This window comes from Marmota monax, unplaced genomic scaffold, assembly GCF_021218885.2.
Source record: "Marmota monax isolate L192 unplaced genomic scaffold, Marmota_monax_Labrador192_F-V1.1 WCK01_AAM20220418_F8-fsc00440, whole genome shotgun sequence".
Taxonomy (NCBI): domain Eukaryota; kingdom Metazoa; phylum Chordata; class Mammalia; order Rodentia; family Sciuridae; genus Marmota; species Marmota monax.
This window is the reverse complement of record NW_026693298.1, coordinates 5,025-10,519: the sequence shown is the minus strand read 5'-3', so window position 1 is coordinate 10,519 and position 5,495 is coordinate 5,025. Positions and strand designations below refer to the sequence as shown.

At 39.4% G+C, this 5,495-nt stretch overlaps 1 long non-coding RNA gene across 1 annotated transcript; it reads right to left on the bottom strand.

The window, feature by feature from the left end:
* Positions 1-296: 296 nt before the first annotated feature.
* LOC124100914 (uncharacterized) lies at positions 297-4,314 on the bottom strand. Its single transcript, XR_006854467.2, has 2 exons — positions 3,989-4,314; positions 297-2,682 (listed from the first exon to the last, which is right to left on the bottom strand). It is a non-coding gene; the product is annotated as an uncharacterized LOC124100914 (long non-coding RNA).
* Between the last annotated feature and the right edge of the window lie 1,181 nt (positions 4,315-5,495).

Genomic DNA, 5,495 nt, shown 5'->3' with positions numbered 1-5,495 from the left:
AGGGGGACAAACGAATCTCAGTAGAGGGAGCAGAGAGAGAAGAGGGGAGGGGAGGGGAGGGGAGGGGAGGGTACGGGAGGGGGGATAGTAGAGGATAGGAAAGGCAGCAGAATACAACAGACACTAGTATGGCAATATGTAAATCAATGGATGTGTAACTGATGTGATTCTGCAATCTGTATATGGGGTAAAAATGGGAGCTCATAACCCACTTGAATCAAATTGTGAAATATGATATATCAAGAACTATGTAATGTTTTGAACAGCCAACAATAAACAATTTAAAAAAAAAAAGAATCGTCACACATAATGAGTTTATTTGGGTTTTGCTTAGAAAATGAATATGTTTACTAAATATGATGTATGATCAGAATAATGTTCATGTGAAAATAAGTAAGAACACATGTATGAATATATGTGTTCTAAAACAAGAAATTATTTAAAGTCAATCATATGTATACACAATTTTAAATATGGGGTTGATTGGATATATCATAGATTGAATATGAACTAAATTAAGGGCTATGTACCAATGATAAGGAATGCATAAATCAATATCCATATCATTAGGTATAGTTACTGTGGCAAAATTAGGGTAACTATTCAATATTGAATGAGGTTAGAGTGAGTATGAGAAAATGTCTATGTATAGCAGGAAATATGAATATTTGTTGGAATGAGCTTGTGAAAGTATGCATAAGAGTCCACGTAAATACACACTATCAACTCAGGTCAGAGTACAGCGTTATTCATCTATTCAATATTGCATAATTTGTGCACTGTATCTCTATTATATACATAAGTCTATACTAATAGACTTATTAGTCTATTAGATATGAATAGATATGAATACATGTCATTGATAATAGAATATACAACCTTCAAAGTACACATAAATATTCATTTACCTTCACTGCTTTCATGTCAATCCTTGTCCTGTGATGGAGGTCATGTTAGGTTTTTATTTTTAATTTTTATTTAATTTTTTTTATTTTTATTTCGAGCCCAACTTGATGCTGAATATTGTGCTTAGAGAATTGGTACCTTCCAACATCAGGGAAACCATAAGAATATATATGTGGAATCATCTATGAAAATATGTATGTATATGAAAATATGTGTTCTGTCCCAGGCTACATTGTAGTGAGAGTAAGGATATTCTACATTTTTTTTCAATTTGAGGACTTATGGATAAGTGTTTTAATGAATATGTGACTAGTTTGGTAACACCTAACAATCAAAATGGAAAAGGCAATTCCAAATATATGTAAGGCCTCATCTGGTTTAGCTGTATTTCTTTTCTATTAGGTTTAGTTTTACCAATAATATTAGGAAATGTAGTCAATATTTAGTAGGGTTAGGGTTAGGGTAAGAAATTGAATATGTGAATGATAAATAAAATAAGAAAATTCCTACAAGGTCATGCAAGCATGTGTTATGCAAATGTATTTCCAAAATGCCATCATAAGCAATGACATAAAATTTCCATGGCCCCAAATAAAACAGAAGTAGAGAGGAAGAAGAATGATATCTGAGGTGGGTTATCTGGAATGGGGTATGCTGAGAAGCTCACAATGATGGAGTTGGCAGAAAAGCGTATAAAATTAAGGTACAGGTAAACCTTCCACAAACATGGAGGTGTGCTGGCCTAATAGTTTCTTGACAGCCTGTCTCTAAGTTTTGGTCCTTGAAATTTATATTGTTGTCAGGAGCCTTGCCTCCCTTGGCAGTAAGATAATCATAGCTGGATCTCCATTTGTGTGAACTGGAGAAAGACATAGTTTTCTGTTCTTTAATGTGCATGAGGCAGGAGAGCTGAATCCTCTTCCTGGAGGTGAACTTTGGCCACTTGGGGCTTAATGTCTCCATGTGTGCAGTGTGAAGCCATTGGGCCATCCTCGAGCTTTCACAATGGTTCTAATGGCATCACAGGAAGTTTGATATTTGCTTGAAGAAGAATGTAAAGGTCAACTGGGACATAGTGCTGAAGATAGTTACATCACAGGTGGTGAATCAATATCTGCAGGAGAAAACATCAGCCTGACTGCTATCCCATATATGTTCCCAACTCAGACTAGAACCCTGATTCTGAGCATAGTTCCAATCCAATCTCGACAACAGGATGCTTTGACTTAGGAGGGTCTGCTTGCTGCATGATTTGAGAAACATGCTCTTTGGAAGCCAATACCACATCCTCATGGTTTTGGCACAGATTTCTTGACACATACCTCCTCTCCAATGCCCCAGGCCCCATCATCAGCATGCTCAAACTCACTGGTTCTGTAATCTCCAGCATTTTCATGAGTTTCTGTCAATGAATTCTCCTTCTCATTCAGTCACGATGAGCAATAAGAAGCTCCTAAAGTGCTCCAGTGGTTCTAGGTTATGGGAATTTCCAATTTTTCAAGCTATAGGTATAGCCATATTTCAAGAATGAAGTAAGAGGTAGTGTGGAATTTGGGTTGAAACAGGGGCATTTTTTGTATTTTCCAGTGGACATAAGGCAGCAGAGATGAATCCTCTTCCTGGAGGTGAACTGTTGCTACTAGGGGCTAAATGTCTCCCAATGTGGATTGTGAAGCCATTGGGACATCCTCCAGTTTTTATGGTGGTTCTTGAGCCATCACAGGGAATTTGGTATTTGATTCAAGAAAATAGAAGTTGTTCAACTGGAACATGGTGCTGCAGGGAGTTATAGCAAATCATGGTGAATCATGGCATCCAGGAGAAAATACCATCTTGTCTGCTATCCTATACACCTTTCCCAATTCAGAGTAGAAACATGATTCTGAGCATAGCCCTGAACCGCTACAACAAAATACCTTGACATATGAGGATGTGCTTGCTGCATAATGTCAGTGACATGCTGTTTGGAAGGAAATGCCAGATCCACATGGCCGTTGCACAGATTTCTTTGCACACACCTTCACTCATCTGCCACAGGCCCCATTATCAGAGAGCTCAAAACCACTGGTGTCTGTGTTACCTAGAATTTTAATGAGTTCCTCACAATAAAGTTCTTCTTTTATTCCATCATGGTGAGCAACAGAAGTTCCTAAGGTGCTCTAGTGGTTCCTGGCCATGGGAATTTCAAAACTGTTTGGGTAAAGGTATAGCCATATGTCAAGAATGAAGTAAGTTGTCCTGCAGGGTTTGGATTGAGACGGGGCAAAAAAGTAGTGAGGACTCTTAGTTGGAACCTCTGGAGAACACACACAGGGAGAGCTTCCCAAATACTAGCCAAGAGGTCACATGCAGTCGGGCCAATGGGCATAAAATGTGAGGTACATGTGTGTATCAGGCTCTCAACTTTGGCTGACAAGGCTCTACAGAAAAAAATGTGTGAACTCATGGCTGAGATCCCTAGTGCTCTGGAGAAATCCACACCGGACCTAGCTGTAAGTTCTTAAGGATACCTCTTGTGACTTAGATACCTAAAATACCAAACAACTCGCTGTAATCCCTCTACTGGGTAAGCCCCACAAATGAGGTCTCCACTGAGGTTCACACTAGATTGAAACCTGAGGTTTACCCTGTCATCACTTACAATAACCACACAAATACCCACACTTAAAGCAAGAACCCTCCCTCATGGCCCAAAGTCTACTCATCTTCTTTCATGTAGCCATGCCTCATCAATATCTGGCTGGATCTTTTATCACCTAGAGAATTCCAGGACTTTGTCAAATGTAATATCCAGTGCCCCTCATTTGCCTAAAGGCACGGTGGGTTCACAAACTTCCTCAGAACAAGGGAAGCTAAAAAGTGCTTTCACGTTTGAAACAGCTTTTCCTGAGGCTTCACAAAAGAGAGGCCTGAGGCAAAGAAATTCTTCACATTCATGGGAACATAACAATAGGGAACAACAAAGCCCTTCACAGAGTTTTCCACAGGACCAAGACTATAGCATTTACTCCTACTGCTCATTCTACTTGGATGACTTCTCTGTAGAGCATATGCAGGCTGGGCTCTCCTCTGAAGATCTTACCTTTCACAGTGATTTCTGAATTTCACAGTGATGCTCTGGCTTCCCTTCACCAAGCCAATATATGGCCACTTCAGAGAGCTTGGGGGTGGAACATATCTTTTACAGGAACCTATGTGCACCTTCTGGGTAGCAGCCAAGAATTAGAGGGATAGAAAAAAATCATGGACATAGTAGGTGTTCCCCATCCACAAGGAAAGCAGTAGTCCATTCATTAATTTGCCAGGATGAGTGCTTGGAAGGTTTCCACCAGACAGGACACATCCACTGATGCATTTTTCCTCTTCTCCCTAGAATGAAAGATTAAAAGGGATATATCAACCTACAAACAGTAGCCATCAGCAAAATAACTCATAACTCTATAGTCAATGAAAACCTAAACAAATGGTTTTCCCTCCATATTCTCAGGGAATAAGAGAAAAAAACAAAAATACACACACACAAGTGGAGAGGGTCTGCTTCTATCCAAAGCGTCATCTGACTGGTAGGTTAAACTGTGTTCATCTGTAATTGCCTATCCTGTTTCAGCTCTGGTAATACTGGGAAAACTCACTGGAATTGTCCTGAATCCGTGATAATTCAGTACTTTCATTCTCAGGAAAGACCCCTCCCCAGTGCTTTCCTGGCATTTGCCCATCCACAGATCAGTAGATGCCAAGAAAGTATGTCTCTGTCCTTAGTGACTGAAAACAAGTGAGCAGACTGGGACTGTGTCTGGCTCTGGGTGCCTAGCTACCTGGATTCCAAATTCAGTGAGTTCCATCACCAAGGAAGTGAGGTGAGGTAACTTCCTTAGCCAATGAAGTGAGGTGACTTCATTTCCTTGGCAACCACATTCTCTTACCAGGTGATTCCCAGGGCCCCATGAGATGGAGGTTGCACACATCTTCCTGTGACATTTCACAAGTTGACAAAGTTATACCAACATGCCCAGGATCAAGTACCCAGACAGGCCTGGTTTTGTCCATCTTCCCTGGACTGAGAAGACAAAACTTGATTCAGACATATCACCTCATTCTGACCATGTTTTTTTTTTGTTTTTTTTTTTTTGGCCTGGAAGATGACATTATGCCTCTCAGGGCCTACATATCTGCCTTAATATTCCCCAGGGATCTTTCTGGTCTCTACCTCTGAGGTTTGCAGCAGGTGGATGATACCCCACATTCCTGTACTGCAAGATCAACTCTATAAATGCTCTTTTGTCAAATAAGATTGAAGTAATGGAGTAAGGTTAGAGTCAACATTACATTTTGTTTTGGGGTAGGAGTAATTGTAATGCAATAATAAAATTGATATTAGAAAACATGAATATTCATAAGAATGTATATATGACAAATATCTATAAAAATATATAAAATATGTAAGATCTAAAACACAGAAGAGCACTAGATGTGTAACTTGGATTCATATTTTTAAATTATGGGATGCACAGATATATCATATAAATCAATATATAATGACATATGCCAGTGTACCATTGGTAATTGAATGTATAAGTCAACATCCCCTT